This window comes from Euprymna scolopes, chromosome 42 (genome assembly GCF_053919585.1).
Source record: "Euprymna scolopes isolate OS-2025 chromosome 42, ASM5391958v1, whole genome shotgun sequence".
NCBI classification, from domain to species: Eukaryota; Metazoa; Mollusca; class Cephalopoda; order Sepiida; family Sepiolidae; genus Euprymna; species Euprymna scolopes.
Window position 1 is genome coordinate 1477515 of NC_136523.1, and position 23311 is coordinate 1500825.

The following is a 23311-nucleotide window of genomic DNA, read 5'->3' on the forward strand; positions in this document are numbered from 1 at the left end:
TCGTTTCATATTCCCCTGTTCTCTGTTCCAATTTTACTTTCATTTTGTAATTTCATGTACCGTTTTCTCTTTCTTTTATTTTATTATTTTTCTTCATTTTTATCTTCTTTCCTGTTTGTATGTTTCATTTTTTTCACTTTTTACACTTTCATACCCAAAAGGTTTAAATATTTAAAACTTTTGTTTCGTAAATTTTTTATTCGTTTTTAATTATTTCTTTCGTACTTTCATTCTTACTTGTATATACACTCGTCATCGAGTGTATATACACGCATTATACACTCGTTATCGAGCCAAGATTTTTGCTTGTCTGTGGATACAAGGGAGGTAACAATAATTAAGTGGTTAACAACACGAATGTACAACCTGCCAAGTTCTAATCCAGTTTGTTTTAAAGTAATACTTACACTTAAGGATGTTGGCAAGCTTCACCCGATTCATCCCACAAGTACTCGATGTCTTTCTAGAAAGTATTCTAACTAGAAAGATATTGGAGAAACGAACGCCAACAATAGAATCGTCTGATTCATATGAAATGAATGAATTTGAATACAAAACTACTCGGACGCCGATGTTGATTTATAAAAAAGGTTTAAAAAGAAGAGACAGTCATAGAAAACTTGACAGGTTACTTGTGTCCGTATGTGAGATGGACAGACACATAGACGGATAGATCGTCCCGTTAAATTGGAGATAGCATTCTAGGAACTTTATTCCTGCTTAAAATCTCCCCTCAAATGTCATGTGGTTTTGCGATTTTCGTCTACCGTTATTCTTTCACATTTTTTTTCTATTTTCTATTTCTTTATTTAATTCTTTGTCTCAAATGTCGGAAAAAATATTCTTTCCAGTGCTTGCACCAATATTCATATTCATATAAAATACAGTCTAAATCAGTTACGTTAAGTAAAAAAAAAACCAAGAGAGAAAGAAAACGGAAAAGTTAAAAAAAGTAAAAAAAAAAAAAAAAACGTATCAAACGGTATAGAAAGTAAAAAAGTCTCATTATGGAAATAGAGTGAAGGATTTGTTTCCAAATTAATTTAAGACGGATTTATGACTTGCTATTTGCTTTGAACCATTGAACCACCAACAACGTGCATTTTATATAAAAAAACAAAACATGTCGCGTTAAAGAAATTATGTAAATTTTTAATGTGACTATGTTCTTATTTACTTGCATCCTCACGAGGGCAAAATTGAACACGACGTCGGTTTAAAATGTGGGAAACATCCAAGCAACTCTAGATTGAAACAAAAATAAAAAAAATGCCTCAGCCTTGAAGATCCTCTCTTTTACTGACCGTCGGACAAAATAGACTAAGTGTAGCATCAGAACACGTTTTTCCTAGCCAACGTTATGTTACTTTCTTTGCATTTATAAACACGTATTCATTTAAAATATTTTAGACTTAAGTAAGATTCGAACTCGAGAATTAGGATCCCAAAAATTACTGCCTTAGTAGTCTGCACTCGGCCTATTACTTTTAGTCAAACAATCACGGTAACATTTTAACAGTATGTATATATTAATAATGTAGTACGTATGTCACGGTTTATAGATTATAAATTATTCGATCGAGAGATCCTATTTATTAAAAAAGGAGGATAGAAAGTCATAACACACTACGAACATTAAAGTATATAGAGACGCTAATATTATGTTCATAATATGTTATCACCTTCTGCCCTTTTTTTTAAATATTAGGATCTCCGGAAGACGCAGTGTCAAATAAATAAATAAATAAATAAATAAATAAATAATTGAATAAATAAATGATGTCGCTTTTAAACCGTACGTAAAACTAAAATATACTTTCTTGGTCTTCTGGCTAGGACCCAAGGGTAGTATCTGTTCTGTCTAAAGATGCTCTAACGATATCGTGGTGTTTCCCTTCGCGCCTGGCGTCCATACAATGGAAATATGTCACAGACTCCTTTTAGGATATTGGAGATAAACCGTAATAACCAAATATATTCTGACACTACATTAACCAGATTACTTAGATACATTCTTATACAGTTTTAACAAAAAGCTATAATAATAATATTGGGGGGGGGGTCTCCATTCACGGTGAACGTCCACAGATGCCCAGCAGCAATATATTTACGCATGAAAGATACCGCTGTGAAATTTCCATTATTGAGTTAATGATACTTTATTTCTTTAGTTTCTTTTTTCTCTATTTCATTTTTTGTTTTTTTTGCATTCTCTCACCTAGTACCTTCATTTCTCTTCTAAACTTTTCACATTTGCGTTCAAAATCTTCCTAACATCATACTTTTTTTTTTTTTTACCCAGGAACCTAAAGCTGATTGTATATAAATCGATTCAATTCAATGCTCATCGATCACCTAATCGAACCAAATTTGTTCACAACTTATTAGATGTTTTCTTTTACATTTCTTGAAATTGTTGAACTTTTTTCTTGTTGATAGAATGTGTCGACTAATTAATATGGGTTAGTATTAAAAACACACAGACAAACCTTTTGCCTTATATTTACATATCGTCTAAAAAGCTTTAAGCAGTTTAAATTTCTAGGAATACTAACTTAATTCATCATATCACAGATTTATATAACAATAGAAATGAGAAGAAAAATTGTTACATAACGAAAGAATGGAAATAATATCGTTGCCCCGGAATGGTCACTAAGGGAAAATACGGGCACGAATATGCATTAGAAAAGTTAAATATATTGAAACGAAAACTGGATATACAAAGAGTAACATACGAAGCACCATTCCGCTAAGATGGTGTGCTACGAAGTTAACAAACCGATATTTACCCCTCTCCCACTGAGAGGATGTGACACAAGGTCAGAAGAGAAAACGTGATCCAAGAGGAGCACAACGGCCCTACAAAAATATGTCTGAGTAACACCGTCGGCATTCTCCGGTGAGAGCGCCTTAGGCAACCAGCGAAAACCATGCCCCCCCTGAAGTCGGTATGCAAGACCCGAGAGGATAAACTTCCTAGGACTACACAGAACAATTTTCATCAGTCTGACAGTAAAAAGGCCATCGAAATGGCCCAATTTCTGTTGGACTGATTGTCGAGGTTAGAACTTTGACTAATGTTAACTGTGAAGTTAACATGCCACTCCGAGAATCATAACTCTCGGTCTATTTCTACAGTCCGGAAAAGTTCATCTCTAGTGCATAAATGAGTCACTACAACAATCTATATATACTATTATAAATTCGGTTTTCTTTTGTGTGTATCGATATTCATATTAAAAACCCTCTTTCCTATTTATTTAAAAAGAAAATACAATTTATATTATATGCTCAGTCCGTTATATCCAAAGTAGCTGAGCAGCGGCTTGGTTCCCACCAGTTTTAGCAAATAGCAAACAGGATCCTGAACAGAAGCGTGCGTTCTATTCCAACCATCATCAATGGACCCGAGGTTATCTCGTCAGCATCAGACAAGGCGAAACTATTTGCCCAAAACTTTGCAGCTAATTCTACCCTATGCGACCAAGGTCATCAACTCCCCGTATTTCCTCCTATAACAGACAACACACTTTCAACATACAAATATCTGTGCGTGAGGTCGCCAAGCTAATCAAGAACCTTGATTCCAGTAAAGCAACTGGCCCTGACGGCATTCCAATTATAGTGCTGAAAAAGCTTCAACTAGAACTTGCCTCCATCCTTACAAAACTGTTTAAGCGTTGCCTCCAACACTCTGGGAAACCTCATTAGTATGCCCTGTATTTAAGAATTCTGGTGATAAGTTATCTCCCTCTCTCATTACAGACCAATAAGTCTCTTGTGTGTCATGAGTAAGCTGCTGGAATCCATATTAAATAGAGAAGTAGTCAACCACCACAGCAGAAATAACCTTCTTAGTGACATGCAATATGGTTTCCGTTCTGCTAGAGCTACAGCAGATGTGCTAACGGTTATATCTCATAGGATTAGTGAATCTCTTGACAAAGGCTTCGTTCCTAGGGCAATTGCTCTTGACATATCAAAGGCCCTCGATAAGGTATGACATAAAGGCCTACGTCACAAGATTTCCAGCTACGGTATAACTGGAAATTTTTTCTCAATTATTAAATCATTTCTCTCTGATAGGCTCATAAACTGGGCAGAAATCAGAAGCCAGAATATTAATGCTGGAGTCCCCAGGGGTCCATCCTGGGCCCAACTCTCTTCCTGATCTACATCAATGATCTCCCAAGTAAAACACATACTTAGATCATTTGTTGATCTCTATGCTGATAATACGACCATCTATGGCAACACACCAAAGGCCGTAAATGACAACGTTCTCTCTGATTCTCTCTCCTCTGATCTTGAACGCGTGGTACAGTGAGGGAAGAGGTGGCTGGTTACTTTTAATGCATCTAAAACCCAGCTTCTATCTTTACATCATCAACGCTCTGACCCCCATCTGGTATCAATTGAAATGGATGTCGTCTTGGGGAGGCCCCATATTTTGACAAGCTTATGGGGTTGACCTTTACTCCTGATCTGAAATGGAACACGTACATCAAGTCTGTTGCCAAGGTCGCTGGGAAAATGGTATGATTCTTCTACCGCTCCAGAAGATATCTCATTACTGATGCAATTCTCTATCTGTATAAAAGCCAAGTACGTTAAAGGATGGAGTACTGCTGCCACATCTGGGCAGGAGCTGCTAAAAACAGCCTCTTTAGTCTTCATGGCTTAGTGGGGGGTGCCCTTTTCTCTTCCCTTCAACCTCTCTCCCACAGAAGAGACGTTGCGAGTCTGTCTTTGTTTTATCGTTATTTCCATAGCAAGCGATCGTCTGAGCTCCAATCTCGTGTCCCCTCTCACCAATCTTTCACGATAGACACCCGTCTAGCTAGAAACCACTGTCATTAATTTTCCCACTCTTTATCCTCGAAGATGGAATTCATTCCTTTACGCAACCTTAAACCCATTTACCATTTAGTAACATTACTAATGTATCAAGTATTGAGATGTATGGATGCCCCATATGTTATTTAAACATATTAACACGTTATATTACTGCAATTTGTGCCATTGTAGGCCGTTTGTTAATATTCGAAACGGAGAATAGATTTAAGTAAACCATCGTTGTTTTTAACAACTATTTAGGCACTTTTCTTCTTAATGGCATCTCATCTTTGAAATAGTTTCCTAAATAATTTTATGCTGAAAAGAAAAAATAAACTTGAAAATCAGTCATTTACGTTGTTACCACGAAAAACACAACACAAAAAACAAAACAGCACAAATTAAAACATTTTCTTATTGTTAAATCATTCTTTTGTATCCCACCGGGCAACGCCAGGACACGGATCCTGCTCACACACATACATACATACATATGTGTGTGTGTGTGTGTGTGTATGTGTGTGTGTGTGTGCGTGTGTGTGTGTGCGTGTGTGTGTGTAGCAGAGTTTTTTTTTAAATTTGTTTTGAAGTTGACGATGAATTGACGGGAGATAAAAAACGGAACGAAGGAAAGTCGATCGTAAAAATTTACCTTTCATCATCTAATCCATGACGAAGAAATCAAGTTTACCTACGAAGTCAGTATATATATATATATATATATATATATATATATATATATATATATAAAGGCAAAAATGAAACGATATCAATTTATTTCCATTTGTAGGATTGGCCCTACTTATTTGTATTGTTTGAAATCTTAGGTGTCGGCGCGAAAATTAAAATAGGTGAGGTGTGACGGGTCGGAATTGAGGGTCGGGTTGATGTGGTGGTGGTGCACCCGTGGGACACAACGAAACACCTGGACCTTTTTTCTAGTTTTCTTTATCAAAACCGTACAAAATGAATGAAGACATAAGGATAAGCGATGCATGCGACGTCGTTGGGGTTTTATAAACGCAAAGAAAAAAAAATGAGTTTTTGAATTAAAAGAACGAAGAAACTGTATGCTGTACAGACTTTTGTCGCAAATATTTATGAGCATCTTAGCTGCATGTTTTTTTTTTGTTATTTCACCCCAAACAAGGCAGAGTGCTACTTAGACGTAAGAGGTTACTATTTCGGACCACATTTACAGGGATCATATGTAGGGAGTTGAGCAGCGAGATGTATGTTTACATTACACTTGAACTTCTGCATGTCGTTATATTGAGAAGCAGGGACACGGGGAGAAATGGCCAGGTCTGTCTGTTTGAGGGAAGGAATTTGATTAGAAGGCTTTCCGTAATCCAGAAGTATCTACAGAGTAAGAATGGTCTTTTGCTACCTACTGGGAGTTTTTCTGTCGAGGGACTACAAGTACTTTGAGTTCTTCGTAGCATATTACAATAACATACTTGTAAAACAGGCACATTTCGGCAATGATAGGTTGGAATTTGGTTGGTAGTGCAGTACCCATTAGGTTGGAAACTCTTTTTTTGACTCTAACTCTAACACATCTGGCATCAATTGAAATGAATGGCTCTCGTCTTCAGGAGGTCTCAAGTTTTGACAAGCTTCTGGGCTTGACCATTACTCCTGATCTTAAATGGAACACGTACATCAAATCTGTTGCCAAGGCCGCTGTAAAAATGGTGGTATCTTTCTATCGATCCAGTAGATATCTCACTGCTGATGCTATTCTCTATCTATATAAGAGCCAGGTACGTCCAAGGATGGAATACTGTTGCCACATCTGGGCAGGAGCTGCTAGAAAGGACTTATCCTGCCTTGATAGAGTTCAAAATAGACTTCGTAGCCTCGTAGGAGTTGTCCTTTTCTCTTCGCTGCAACCTCTATCCCACAGAAGAGATGTTGCGAGTTTGTCTCTGATGTATCGTTATTTTCATGGAAAGTGTTCGACTGAGCTTCAATCTATGGTCCCCCCTCGCCAAACTTTCACAAGAAACACTCGTCTAGCTGTAAACACTATCAATAATTCCCCCCCCACTCTTTATCTGTGCCTAAACCTAAACGTAGATTCCATGAACAAAGCTTCTTTCTTAGAACTGCACGCCTGTGGAATTGTCTTCCGTTTTCCTGCTTTCCGACTGTACACTCTTTAACCCTTATCCTTGAGTGGCCTCTTGGCCTTGATAGTGTGGTGATGCCTATGTAAAAAAAAAAAAAACTAAGAGGAGAGAGTAGTGTCAGATGCACTAGCCCAGATATGATAATGGACGAATGGTGGCTTTGTAAAAGTACAGGATCCTCTCAGTTGTGAGTAATTTTCTAGCACAGTAGAGAGGGCCCACCTTATTTGCAGCAGCCTTGGCAATGTCCTCAATGTATTTGTTCCAAGTCATGTTGCATGTGAATGTTAAGCCAAGGAGTTTGAACGAAGCTATGAGTGTTTGAGAAGGTTTCTGGTAATTTTTAATGGAAAGTAGGTTCGTCTTAGCAACATTAAATTATACCATACCTCTCCATTCCACTTCAGACTGGAGTTTTTCCTTTAAGCTTTTAGCCATTGCTTTAGATATGTGTTCGTTCGACCCCCTGTGTATGTTATAGAGCGTGATGTTATAAGCAAATATACTCATCTCGGGGACAATTTTATCAGGGACGTCAGTTATGAATATGAGAAATAATAAACATTCAAGCATCAAACCTTGTGTCACACCCGCATTTATATCATGTTACGACCATCAAAGACAACCTGGATTTTTCACTCATAGAAGAATGTGTTGATTATGTTAATATTCATCTACAAATACGATTTAATTTTCATGGATAGACAATCGTATCAAACCCTGTTGATGCTTTTGATATATTCAGGGATACTGTCCTAGCCTCCCTTGCCTTATCCAGTGCGTGGTAATACTTTCAGAGATTACAATTAGGATATCTACAGTAGAATGTGCTTGCCTAAATCAATACTATCTATCTATGAGGTAGTGGACTCGTGCTTGAAATAAGTTTTGGAGAAGATGAGGAGGAGGCTAATGGGTCGATAATCGAGTGCGTCAGTTTACACTAGAATCTTTGAAAACTTGTACCACAAAAGCAATTTTCCAGTAGTCAGGAAAGCAAGATTCGATAAGGCATGTTTTGAAGAGTTTAAGAGAACTGGGATAACTCAGTTAAGCATTTTTTTAATAGAATATTTCAGGGATGAAGGTCTACACGCTTTAAAGTGGTTAGAGATTATGGAAGAGTATAGGTTAGTTTCACTTAGCACTAAGTGCTAGGAGAAATGATTATACGCCGTCTAAGTTAGTTCTAAGTCCACAGACATTTGTGAATGCAAGCCTCAAAGGAGGAGGCTATTTAATTTTGCTTGAGTTCACGTTTAGTTTGATCGTATTTTTTGTTTGAGCTGTCATTTTATTTAATAGTTTCAGTTTTATGGTGAGAGGTGTTCGACAATATGGATGTACATAATATCAAACATGTAACACAAGTATACCATCAATTGTTTCTTCATTCACAAGCTTATAGGAAAAGTAAAATCTGAGCGATAAGCAAGGCCTACCTACTCCTTAAGCAGTTTGGGTTTGGAAACTGGTAATTTGTTTCAGACTCCAGCTCTGGGACGGTTGTCGACCAAGGAGGCCTACCTCCTTCTTTTGTTTGGGGGCAAGACGTATCAGATCATGTGAGGTGTGTGAGCCCAGGTTTAATATCAGAGTTTTTATTCCCAAACGAATAACCTGACGATATCCATAGGTCCATCAGCATCGAGAGGGGTAGCCCCGCGCATGGGGTCTGAACCAAGTACTTCTGCGCCCCGCATGGGTAGCTAGAATTTGAGTTAGTACTTAAGATAATACGTATCTACTTAAAAGGTACACTCATTGAAAAGATTTAAATAAAATTGAAAGATATGGTTACCCTCTCGTTATAAATGGAAAAATTAGATTTAAAAGATTAATAAAATATTGTTAAACGGTTGTTAATAAATAAAAATATATTAATAAAATAAGAACAACAAGACGTAAAATACGTTTTGACTCTGTATTTGCGAATGGTGACTTTGGTGATTTATTTAATAAAGTCATTCTTAACTTTTGTAACATTTATTTCGAAACATATTTTTTTGTTATGTAAGGCTAAGGCTCTAGGCTCATTCAAAAGTAAATAAAAAAAACAGATAAAGTAGCACAGTAAAAAAAAAACGAACTCGTAGCGTTAAATGTAAAAAATATATTTATTACTGAATAAAATAGAAACAGCGCTCCATATTCACTACAATAATAAACAGAAGACATCGTTAAAAATGTAAGTAAAATACTTTGGAACGATACCTTCTATGCATAATCGTCTATAAAATAATCCAGAACCATAAATAGACAGTTCGGAAAGTTTTGGAAAATAAAAGGGTTTAATGATTTTTTAACTAATAAAGAGTGAACAATAAAGGGAGATAATTCACATTAATTAATGTTTGCGATGATGATGACGCGTTTCATTAATTAATGTTTGCGATGTTGATGACGTGACACCGTACGTACAAGCAAATTAATAAGAACAATAGTTTGAGTTAAAGCATGATTCCAAATATTAAGATTCAAAACTTTAGTTTTCATGCAAAACAAACAACACCACAGCATACTTTAGCCCACACAAATAAAGATTAGACACAAATAAATATTATCTACTTAATAGATTTAATTTTAAATATAGACATAAACGATGAATAATAAGTATTTATTCAATATAGATGTAATATAAAATATAAGTATAAAGTTCAGATAATAGGTATATAATAAAAAATAATGATATAGATAGAAATATAGATATGAATTTGCAATGGTTTAACTGTTGAAAGAAAATCAGAAGGGTTGCAAACAATGAAATGAAATATATATTAACAGAAAATACAAACACGTATATTGGTCCGTTCCACTTGAAGGACAAAGTAAGACTGCGATCCACTCCCTTTGAGTCTCAGGTCAAGACTACTCGATCGCAGAAACTGGTTAATGGAAATGACGCCAGGAATAGTCCTTCGTCAGAACCATCAGGGTTGCCATCTCAACAAACATATGCATATTAAGTTTTGCTTTCTACAGTTGAAAATGGGTTTCTCTTCCATAATCAGACGAGATATATGATTATATGGTATGAGCAAGGAAAAAATTTAATTCCTTTAATGATTTTTATTAATATGGATTATAAGAAATGATTTTTATTAATATGGATTATTTGAAATGATTTTTATTAATATGGATTATATGATATGATTATTTCTATTATGGACTATAAGAAATGATTTTTATTAATATGGATTATAAGAAATGTTTTTATTAATATGGATTATAAGAAATGATTTTTATTTATATAGACTATAAGAAATAATTTTTATTAATATGGACTATAACAAAAGATTTTTATTAATATGGGTTATAAGAAATTATTTTTATTAATATGGACTAAAAAATTGATTTTTATAAATATGGATTATAAGAAGTGATTTTTATTAATATGGATTATAAGAAATTATTTTTATTAATATGGATAATAAGAAATGATTTTTATTAATATGGATTATAAGAAATACTTTTTATTAATATGGGTTATAAGAAATGATTTTTATTAATATGGATTATAAGAAATAATTTTTATTAATATGGGTTATAAGAAATCATTTTTTATTAATATGGATTTTAAGAAATGCTTTTTATTAATATGGGCTATAAGAAATTATTTTTATTAATATGGGTTATAAGAAATGATTTTTATTAATATGGGTTATAAGAAATTATTTTTATTAATATGGATAATAAGAAATGATTTTTATTAATATGGATTATAAGAAATACTTTTTATTAATATGGGTTATAAGAAATGATTTTTATTAATATGGATTATAAGAAATAATTTTTATTAATATGGGTTATAAGAAATCATTTTTTATTAATATGGATTTTAAGAAATGCTTTTTATTAATATGGATTATAAGAAATAATTTTTATTAATATGGACTATAAGAAATGATTTTTATTAATATGGGTTACAAGAAATGATTTTTATTAATATGGATTATAAGAAATGATTTTTATTAATATGGATTATGAGAAATGCTTTTTATTAATATGGATTATAAGAAATGATTTTTATTAATATGGATTATAAGAAATGCTTTTTATTAATATGGATTATAAGAAATGATTTTTTTTAATATGGATTATGAGAAATAATTTTTATTAATATGGGTTATAAGAAATAATTTTTATTAATATGGACTATAAGAAATGATCTTTATTTATATGGGTTATAAGAAATGATTTTTATTAATATGGATTATAAGAAATTATTTTTTTTAATATGGATTACAAGAAATGATTTTTATTAATATGGATTATGAGAAATGATTTTTATTAATATGGACTATAAGAAATTATTTTTATTAATATGAACTATAAGAAATAATTTTTATGAATATGGATTATAAGAAATGATTTTTATTAATATGGATTATAAGAAATGATTTTTATGTATATGGGTTATAAGAAATGATTTTTATTAATATGGATTATAAGAAATGATTGTTATTAATATGGACTATAAGAAATGATTTTTATTAATGTGGATTATAAGAAATGATTTTTATTAATATGGATTATAAGAAATGATTTTTATTAATATGGATTATAAGAAATGATTTTTATTAATATGGATAGTAAGAAATGATTTTTATTAATATGGATTATAAGAAATTATTTTTATTAATATGGATTATAAGAAATGATTTTTATTAATATGGATTATAAGAAATGATTTTTATCAATATGGACTATAAAAAATGATTTTTATTAATATGGATTATAAGAAATGATTTTTATTAATATGGATTATAAGAAATGATTTTTATTAATATGGATTATAAGAAATGATTTTTATTAATATGGATTATAAGAAATGATTTTTATTAATATGGATTATAAGAAATGATTTTTATGAATATGGATTATAATAAATGATTTTTATTAATATGGATTATAAAAAATGATTTTTATTAATATGGACTATAAAAAATGATTTTTATTAATATGGATTATAAGAAATGATTTTTATTAATATGGATTATAAGAAATGATTTTTATTAATATGGATTATAAGAAATTATTTTTATTAATATGGATTATAAGAAATGATTTTTATTAATATGGATTATAAGAAATGATTTTTATTAATATGGATTATAATAAATGATTTTTATTAATATGGATTATAAAAAATGATTTTTATTAATATGGACTATAAAAAATGATTTTTATTAATATGGATTATAAAAAATGATTTTTATTAATATGGACTATAAAAAATGATTTTTTATTAATGTGGATTATAAGAAATGATTTTTATTAATATGGATTATAAGAAATGATTTTTATTAATATGGATTATAAGAAATGATTTTTATTAATATGGATTATAAGAAATGATTTTTATTAATATGGATTATAAGAAATGATTTTTATGAATATGGATTATAATAAATGATTTTTATTAATATGGATTATAAAAAATGATTTTTATTAATATGGACTATAAGAAATAATTTTTATTAATATGGACTTAAAAAATGATTTTTATTAATATGGATTATAAGAAATGATTTTGATTTATATTGATTATAAGAAATGATTTTTATTAATATGGATTATAAGAAATGATTTTGATTAATATGGATTATAAGAAATGATTTTTATTAATATGGATTATAAGAAATGATTTTTATTAATATGGGTTATAAGAAATGATTTTTATTAATATTTACTATAAGAAATGATTTGTATTGATATGTATTATAAGAAATGATTTTATTAATATGGATTATAAGAAATCATTTTTATTTATATGGACTTTAAAAATTATTTTTATTAATATGGACTATTAGAAATGATTTTTATTAACATGGATTATAAGAAATTATTTGAACTTGGGTTAAAAGATAAAGTATTAATATATAAGACATGAAGAAGAAATTAGAGTAAGACTAAGGGAGTGTAATGACTATCATGCAAAACAGATATAAGACAGTTGTCTCGTAGTCAAAATAACTAACCTTTTTTAACTCTACATCTAGAAAAAATGTTTTCGTTATTTTGGTTGAGGGATTTTAATTTCAGACATTAAAAACATCAGATATATGTGGGCTGTTATAGGCTTTGTAGAACACGTTTCTCAGAGAAGAAAATAATAAAAAAAGAATGGAAAATAAAATTAGGAAGACAAGACTTTAAAATCAAGTACAACAAACAACAACTCTACGAAGTTTTGTAAATAAATAAGGAACTCAGAAAAATAAAAGTCTCATCTTCAAATTCGGGTTGTCAGACACAAGGTCATGGGAGGATTGAAACGCCAGCTTTGTAGAAGAGTGCATATGCTTACAAAAAAGAATTAGGTATCTCGTCGGAATTTTCTTATATTAAGCGACTAGCAATAAATAGTATTTTTAAGAATAGGTACCCAAAAACTTGCAGCCGTAACGAAGTCGAGATGTAAGCAATTCCGACTATAACAAAGAAAGAAGAATCATAATAAGAACCGAACTAAACCAAATATGCAAACCAAACTAAAGCTTAGTTTACGTTTAGTTTATGGTTAGTTTATGATTAGAATTCCAATAGTTCGTATTGTGTCTCTTGTACGATGAAGTCTGTTAATGTTCGTTAGTCTCGGAAGTGTTCGGTAAAACTCGGAATTAATGACGTAAGTAGTGACATTGCAGATTTGGCAACTATCGGTTATTTTGAATTAAGCTTGGTTTGATAATTCATTACAAAGAGACTGACCCGAGCAGCGTAGGTAGTGACGTTTTCTTGGATACTTATTCCTGAAAGATATACAATGAACTAACCACTTTCGAAAGAAACTAGAAGGAGCAGACCTTTTAGAACTACACTCGAGAAAAAAAAACACATGCAGTGCTTATGACAACGAACAAAAATGGCCGATACGTTTTCTTGGGTGAGATATGCACATTTTATACGGAAGCAGTTAAGATGTTCAATAGCCATTTCCATAATTTCAATGTCCATTGACTCTTTTTAACCAGTTGTGGTACCTCGCTTATGAGTAAACTAGAAGCAAAGTGCTATATCTGTTCTGTTACTGCACTTAACCTTTTCTGTCCTCGGTCAGTGAAGGAAAATCTTTCTAGACTGAGGCAATTTTAATTTTTGTTCCAATCCAGACTGTCTCTTTTTGCGGAGCTGGATTTTCCCCACATTTAAAACCGACCTTGTGTAAAACTTTGCCCTCGTGCGGACGCAAGTAAATAGGAAGTCGATGCTCATCTCAGAATCAAGGTCATCTCAGAAGCAAGGTCATCTCAGAAGCAAGGTCATCTCAGAAGCAAGGTCATCTCAGAAGCAAGGTCTTCACCGACTTAAAATGAAACAAACTCTGCCAAACTGATTTCTTTTTCTTCCATGGTTTTCTTCCTTTTATCTTTGCTATTTCAATACAAACCTTAATCCCTACCCCTTCTTTTTCGTCTTCTTCCCATATATATTAAAAACCGTTATCCTTTTTTTTATTATTCTTAATGGCATGTGATGTGACCTCCTAATAATTTTTTTTTTGATCGCTGAATAATTTTCCTTATGGACTAAGCTTTTGTTTAAGCAATATCGCCTGAAGAGGTCTCTAGTTACTAGTAACTGGTTTGTCGAAACATTCTCATAAATGTGTAGCGACATATTAATGCTTAACAAGGAAAGGAATCGTTAGCTTAGTTAACAAACACTGTTTGTTTCAAATTTACGGAGTTGAGCGCTAACACTTTTATATGCTTAATCTTTGTACAGGCTATAGAATACGCATGAAAAATTAAGATACGGTTCTTAATACAAAATTGGCTTCACACTTCAAATATCAACTTGCTATTACTACTCATCAAGATTCAAGAGACATTGAGAAAAACGGGGTGTCAGATATTCCGTAATAGAAATAAAATTCTCCAATTAAATTTGATAAATAAAATAAACATAATCTTCCTTACAACTCTGTTTTGATTGTGAGAAAAGATACAAAGGTTGTTCATATAAAATGGAACACAAAAGTATGCACTGCAGAGGTAAAAATAAATAAAAGCTCTATTAAAATTGATAAAAGTGACGAAAATATCAAGAAGTTTATGCAAGTAATGAATAAAGATATTAAATTAAAACTTGACACCTGCCCGGATTTGTTGATAATAAATCTTCAAACCGTGATAAAATTTGTAAAAGCAATTTTGATGAGAACAAAAAAAAAAAATAAAAAAATAAATAAATAAAAAAGTCAACGGGGAACAAATAAAATTTGAGAGTGAATTTACTTTTAAATTGAAAATATTTGCGATGAACATATAAAAAAAAACTCAGACCTAAGTAAAGAAAAAAGTTTCAATTGTGTAATAGAACTATACCCATTCTGTCAAAATATGTAAACTGTAAAAGCAACGAGACTAAAAAAAAAAAAAAATTAAAAACAAGTTTCCAGAAGATTTTCTTAATGACAGAAGGCGAAGAAAATAACCGCGTTTGAATTAAAATGAAATATTCAACTAGTTTTCCGCATCGTGAATTACTTATTGTTATGTTCATCTTCGTCGCCAACTGTTATGTTTGCAGGTTGAACCAAATAACGTATACGGCAATACAAATGAAGACTCAACAAACAAAGGTAGATCAATTAGAAGTGTATTAGAAAAAGTATATTTACAGTATATTTACATAATGGTTGTCAGGTAAGAGAGTCTTGGCTGGAGAACATAGCTGCTCTCGGCTCGGCCTTCGCTGGCTTCTGGTTAACACACACTCAGACTAACCGAGTCTTGCTATTTATGTGTAACATTATCCACATATGTAAATGAGTGGGTGCCACCACAACACTTATGTAATGCTTATTCATGTTGTATTGTAGAAAAGAATTTCATGTTTGCCACCTGGGAATTTCGAGAATAAAATGTCTCGACATGTGTATTGGAGAAGCACGGATAAAGATAGTGAAAATGCAGTTAAAATGTGCGAAGGTTGTGCTTTGGCAGCTAAGAAATTCTCCTTTCAAGTTCAGACCCGAAAACTGACTTACCCTGATCCACATAGATTTTGCTAGTCAACTTGATTTCTATTGGTTAAAAATTTCTCAAAATGCCCGGAAATTAAAATGTAAAAAAACCTACTGCGGAAGCAAGCATTAGAATTTTTACATAAATTGTTCCCGCTTCGAAGTAGCTCACTGCATTCTATCGGAGAACAGAGTGTAATTTATGTCTAGTAAAGTTAAACTATTATGCCAAACTTTTGTAGTGGAGCAGATCACAATTGCACCGTATCATGCGAGAAGCAATAGTTAGGCCGGGCAGTTCGTGGATCTGTTAAAAAATAGTGGGAGGGGGGGGTTCACCTACTGAAAAGACCATTCAATATTTTTTCAGGTATATAGGATGGGCCCAAATAATAATGTTTGATCTTCTATGACGTCAGCAAAATGAACGCGAGCAAGGAAGATTTAAACGGTGTTTGATTATTGCAAACCTATGTGAAACGAGGACGTGGAAAAATGTCTCGAAAGGACGCTTCAAAGTCGGAATCATTACATCTGATATATATATATATTTATAAGTATATATACAATTCGATATACTAGTGGGATTATTTTGATTTGGATCGAACCCGAAAACATCGAACACATGCACACACATATTCACACATACACACAAACTACATAAACACACAAAGAAAAGAAAAATAGATAAAATGTGAGACTCGATATGTTTTGATACATTTTTTTAGAAATTATATATATATATATATATATATATATATATACTAAACCTTTTAGCCCGTTAAAACGTTGATTTAGAATGAGTGCTTTATGCCAAATTAACGGTTGAGTATAATTAAATTTATAATCATTTTTACATAAAATATTAATATCTATTAATCTCTATTAATATCTATTAATCCGTATTATTTCTAAATGTGTATCGAACAGGTACCACAATATTAATTTGCTGTCCATATTGCAAAGATACATATAAAATTTCAGCAACACTAGCACAATAGTTTCCGAGAAAAGTGGAATGGAGTGACAGGCAACAGACAGACAGACAGACTGACTTACTAAGAGAAATAAAATAGAGAAAGAGGATGAGATGTTAGAGAATGGAAAGGAGGTAGAAAGAGATGGAATCGAAAGATAAAAGAAATGCAGAGAATGATGAGAGAGAGAGAGAGAGAGAGAGAGAGAGAGAGAGAGAGAGAGAGAGAGAGAGCGAGAGCACAGTTTAGAAAGCGAGTGAGGAAGAGAAAGCATGAAAGAGGCGAAGGAGATTTAATACATTTTAGAAAGGAGAGTATAAGGGATGAAGCAAAAAGAGATTAAGTGAGAAAAATAAAATCCAGTTTTGATAGAGAAAATGATAAAATACATTGTAGGGAGTGAAAACATTGAAAAGGAGTGCGTGTATGCGTGTATGCGTGTGTGAGCGTGAGAGAATACATTTTAGAATGTGTGCGAGTGAGAGGGAGAGAGAGTTAGAAAAAGAGAGAAAGAGAAAGAGAAGATAGAAAATGAGATGGGGAGAGAGATTACATTTTAGAAAATGAGATGAGAGAGTATATATACCACAGAGAGAGAGAGAGAGAGAGAGAGAGAGAGAGAGAGAGAGAGAGAGAGAGAGAGAGAGAGAGAATGAAAGATAGAATGTACTTTAAAAAGTACATGAAACTGAAAATAAAGCATGAGAGGTACAATTTTAAAAGCGCATGAGAGTCAGAGAGAGGGAGGGGAAAGAGAAAGGATGCATTTTAGAAAATGAGATGGGAAAGATAGAGTGCACACAGAACAGAGAGAGAGAGAGAGAAAGAGAAAGAGAGAGAGAAAGAGAGAGAGAGAGAGAGAGAAAGAGAGAGAGAAAGAGAGAGAGAGAGAGAGAGAGATCCGATAAGAGTATCTAATTTTTTTCTTCCTCCTTGTTTTCGCCTTTCACTAAAGTTGCCGCCGTCATATACGAACCCATCATGGCATCGTCGCAACCTTCGATTGAGCGCTCTTAAAAATGTGTCAAGCTAATGTTCACAAAACAAATAAAAACACACACACCATCCCCCATCTACCTCAATATAACAACTAAAAACAAAAAACAAATATAAAACCAATATGAAAGACGGAAAAAAGATGAAGCAGAAGAAAAAAGGCAAACATTCTTGGCGAATAAATGTGTTTACAATCGGGACCACCCATCAACAACATCCAGAGAGTGGCGATATATATATATATATATATATATATATATATATATATATATATATATATATATATATATATATATATATATATATATATATATATATATGCGGGGGGAGGGAGAGAGAGAGAGAGAGAGAGAGAGAGATCGGTGGAGAAAGAGGCTACATGAAAGTTGGGTTCATAAAAAATCATCTTTAGGCCGAAACGAAAACATAAAATGGCAATAAAACGAAAAACGAAAAACAGAAAAAAAAAAAGACAGAGAAAACGAAAATCCCGACAACAATATTTTCTTTTATACTTAATTCCTTTTTCGCTTTTATATCGTCCTTTTATTTTAAGTGTTTATTTAATAAATATACTTTTCGTTTCTGAAAGTTAATGATTATCTGTTTATCTGTCTCTCAATAAGACTCTATGTGAGTGCGTGTCGTATACGTGGGTACATCGGCTAGAACATTGTAGAAGGCTTGCCGATGTCGCCCGTGTAAATATGATTGTTCCTATTTACTTGCCTTCCCACCAGGGCAGAGTTAGATACAAGGTCGGTTTTTAACTTGGGAAGAATCTAGCTCCCCAAAAAAGAGGCACTATGGATAGGAACAAAAATTAAAATTGTCTCAGCCATGAAGGATTTCTCTTTCACTGACCGATGACAGAAAAGGCGAAGTGCAGCAATGCAGCATTAGAACAGATACTACACTGTGAGCTTAGCACATATTTATTATTGACTTTTTTGTTGTATCGCTATGTACTTTTACTGAATGAGATTTTGAGAAGATTTTTATGAGTCCATAGGAGAAAGATACAGGACTGACATATTTGTATTAATTGGTCAGCTGTGAACGAAACGGATCCGTATTTGTACCGAAGTTTATTTTAGTTTGAAAAAAGAAATGGTTGAAATTTAACAAAGTGCTGGTTATATAGATATACGATGTCTTTTAAGACTGAAACAGTAAATTTATTGTAGCGACTTATCATAAATTTGTTTACCTAAATTAAATAAAATAATATTCTATATTGAGCACTATCAACAATCTCGTTGAAATTCAGTTTATTTTTTTTTAATTTTGGATATTTTAAACCTCGAATAATGTGTTTTTAGCGGCGGCGAACTTTAAATTAAAATAAATAAAAAAAATATTTTCATTATACAAATATGTGGTTTACTCCATTTATAATTTGAATACAATTACTAGCATATAGCACTCGCGGTTTGTGCGTATACGGCATAATCTAGACGCCCAATTTTCACAACCTCTACGTATGAAATTAGACCGTATTTTGGCAATAACGTGTCGAATGTTTTACAAAATGGCCGATTGTATCTGGTTTATCAGCGTAGACATGGGACTTTAGATATCCCGAAAGAAAATAATCCAATGGAGTTAAATCGGACGAGGTGGCCAGTTGACAAATCAATTTCGCGAAGTGATTCTTTTATCAAATATTTCAAAATAATTTTTAAAATGATATATATATATATATATATATATATATATATATATATATATATATGATTGCAACGTCTTGTCAGACGAGTGCCACTCCCTCAGACATTTAAAATCCATGAGCCCAAATACCTAAGGGAGTATCTATACAAAGATGATGTTACAGAGTCTTAGCTTTGTACGACAGCTAAGTCTCTCTCTCGGTTCAAAATGTTGAGATCCAGCAACAAGCAAGAGCAAGATAGCCAGCAACAAATTAAACTGCAGACCAGCTTAATGCCGGTAATGATCTTCCGCTTTATGGTTTTTTAAATCAGAGATTTGCTGCTCCTAGAAAGGTTGCCTTCACCACGGCTTACGGGAGCCCTCTCCACCCCAATATATATATAGGCAGCAATTCGATATTCAAGCATGTCTGATAAAATACGAGAGTCTTTTTTTATTATAATTTTCTGGTAATTTTCTCGACTGGATGAACTATTCTTTTGGTCTTAGCTGGTAAATTGTGTATTTTAGCACGAAATGATCAGCTCATTTCTTTCTCGAACGCTTACGATAACGTGATGACGTGATCACCATAAGTAGTATTTTTTGGAAGATGCTTTGTTTAATTTTATATTTTTTCGAAGTTGTTTCGCAGGAGAAGATTGATAATAAAGGGGTTGTGCATAAGTCTATTATTAATTTTTTATTGCAATTATATGTTGGTTCTAATTAGTTGCTCTTCTTCTTCTTCTTCTTCTTCTTCTTCTTCTTCTAATAATAATAATAATAATAATAATAATAATAATAATAATAATAATAATAATAATAACTAGCAGGGCCCGTGGAAATTCCACGGTAGTTAAAATCTTTTAAAACACATCAGTAAGAAATTCCTTATTGCTATATTACAAAAATGAACGTATGGAAGCAAGTAGAACAAACAAAGAACTTTAGTTTAAACTTTTATTGAAGGTCAATGCGATCGTAACTGATGCTGATGATATTGTCAGGAAGTGCTGGTGATGATTGAGGCGGTGACAGGGACGTCGATCAGCTGCTTGGAGTGAGAATAGTGGTCAGTCATCAGGTTCTTGGGAGTCAGACTGTGAATTAAAAAAAACTGTGACATTGTTGACATCAATTTTGTGAAAGTTTTGATGACCCCGAGTTGTTTGATATTTCAGGACATTTTGGATTACATGTGTGAGTAATGAATAGGTCACAGAAAACTGCCATTGCATCTTGATAAAGCTGTTGTAGATTCCTGTAAATGTAGATGGTAGAATAATTGGTAGACCAGAATAACCATCTTCATTCCTTGCTAAATGATCCATTAAGCCAGAATATTGAGCAGCTCTTGGTTTACTTTGATAGCTTTTAATGAAGTTAAATAAGCAACCGTCAACTTTTAAATATGCAATAGACTTTTCTATTTATTTTGAATTTTATTCAATGAAGATTTGGAAATTCACAAATATTTTTAAGTCGAATTATTGATATAGATTTCAATTAAATAAAATATACTGTAAATCTTTCAATAAGGAATAAATATTTATTTAAACCATAATTATTGAAACAAAGTATTTTACTGCATAAAAAAACGGTTATGGGGTTATTTTGAACCTTCACCTAAATAACGATTTAATGAAAAAAATGTTTAAAATGTTCTTGTATCTGTTTTATAATTTTTGTTAAATAAGAAAAATCAATAACTTTGATAGCACTATTGTAAGAATCATGCTGAAAGCCATTCTTAATATGGGGAGGGCATTAACTATTCTGAAATTACAATTAACAATGTAAAAAAAATAAGGGAAAATATATGTATGAACAATAGATATTTCTTCAGTTAAATAAAATATAATGTAAATATTTTAATAAGGAATAAATATCTATTTAAACCATAATTACTGAAAGAAAGTATTTTACTGCATAAAAAACGGTTATGGGGAGAGGGTTAACTATTTTGAACCTTCACCTAAATAGCGATTTAATGAAAAAAAATTTAATGGTCTTGTATCTTTTTTTAATAATTTGTTTTAAAATAAGGAAAAAAAAAACTTTGATACCGCTATTGTAAGAATCATGCTGAAAGCCATTCTTAATATGGGGAGAGGGTTTAACTATTCTGAAACTTCACCTAACAATGTAATAAAAATAATGGAAAAATTCTTTAGTTAAATAAAATATATTGAAAATCTTTACATAGGAAATAAATATTTCTTTAAATAAATTAAATCGTAAGTAATGAAACAAAGTGTTTTATTTCATATTAAAAAAAATTGTTGTGTCCATTTTTTATAGTATTTAAATATGTATGCTCTGTCGGTGGGCATTAGAAGATGATGACTTCCTGTAAAAGAAGCAAAATAAAACGAACAAAACATAAGTAATAACTATGTAAACAACGTGAAGATGTATAAATGTTACAAAATTACTCGATTCGGCATTAAATAACACGAAAAAGGATTGATATGCCGTAAAACAAAAGCAAAACAGAACAAGACGTAAAATATGTTTTGACTCTGTGTTACTCAGTGTATTTGCGAATGGTGACTTTGGTGATTTATTTAATAAAGTCATTCTTGACTTTTATTTGTAACATTTATTTCTAAACATATTTTTTGTTATGTAAGGCTCACTCAAAAATAAATAAATAATAAAAAAAGATAAAGTGGCACAATAAAAAAAATAAAAAAACGAACTCGTAGCGATAAATGTAAAAAATATATTCATTACTGAATAAAACAGAATAAGCGTTCCGTACTACAGAAGACATCGTTAAAAATGTAAGTAAAATACTATACTATTTAAACTGTGGACCGTGGAACGATACCTTCTATGCATAATTGTCTTTAAAATAATCCGGAACCATAAATAGACAGTTCATATATATATATATATATATATATATATATATATATATATATATATATATATATATATATATATATTTCGAATCGTTCGACTGGTAGTAATCGTGACACCCTGCACTGAAGAATCCCGAAAGGATGAAACACTAGTGTCTGTAGGTATTTAATTATTATAGTAAAAAAAAAATAATTATGACAGCCCTTTTAAGAAATTCATTTCTTATCGTTGAGCACTTTCAGTTGAATTAAAAGTCGGTCAATTTAGCTCTTATGCGTAGATCATCGTATAACGATTTGATCACTGTCTGTCTGACGTAATGAACATTTAAATTAAAATGTTTAAAATTCAACGCTATTTCACACGGTTAATGGTAGCCGAATGGATACGGCCTCCGCTAATCGAGCCAGAGATGTCTCGTGTCGCGGGGTTCGAATCGTTCGACTGGTAGTAATTGTTACACCCTGCACTGAAGAATCCCGAAAGGATGAAACATTAGTGTCTGTAGGTATTTAATTATTATAGTAAACAAAAAAAAAAAAATAATTATGACAGCCGCTTTAAGAAGTTCGTTTCTTATCGTTGAGCACTTTCAGTTGAATTAAAAGTCGGTCAATTTAGCTCTTATGCGTAGATCATCGTATAACGATTTGATCACTGTCTGTCTGACGTAATGAACATTTAAATTAAAATGTTTAAAATTCAACGCTATTTCACACGGTTAATGGTAGCCGAATGGATACGGCCTCCGCTAATCGAGCTGATTATGATGATGAGAGATGTCTCGTGTCGCGGGGTTCGAATCGTTCGACTGGTAGTAATCGTGACACCCTGCACTGAAGAATCCCGAAAGGATGAAACACTAG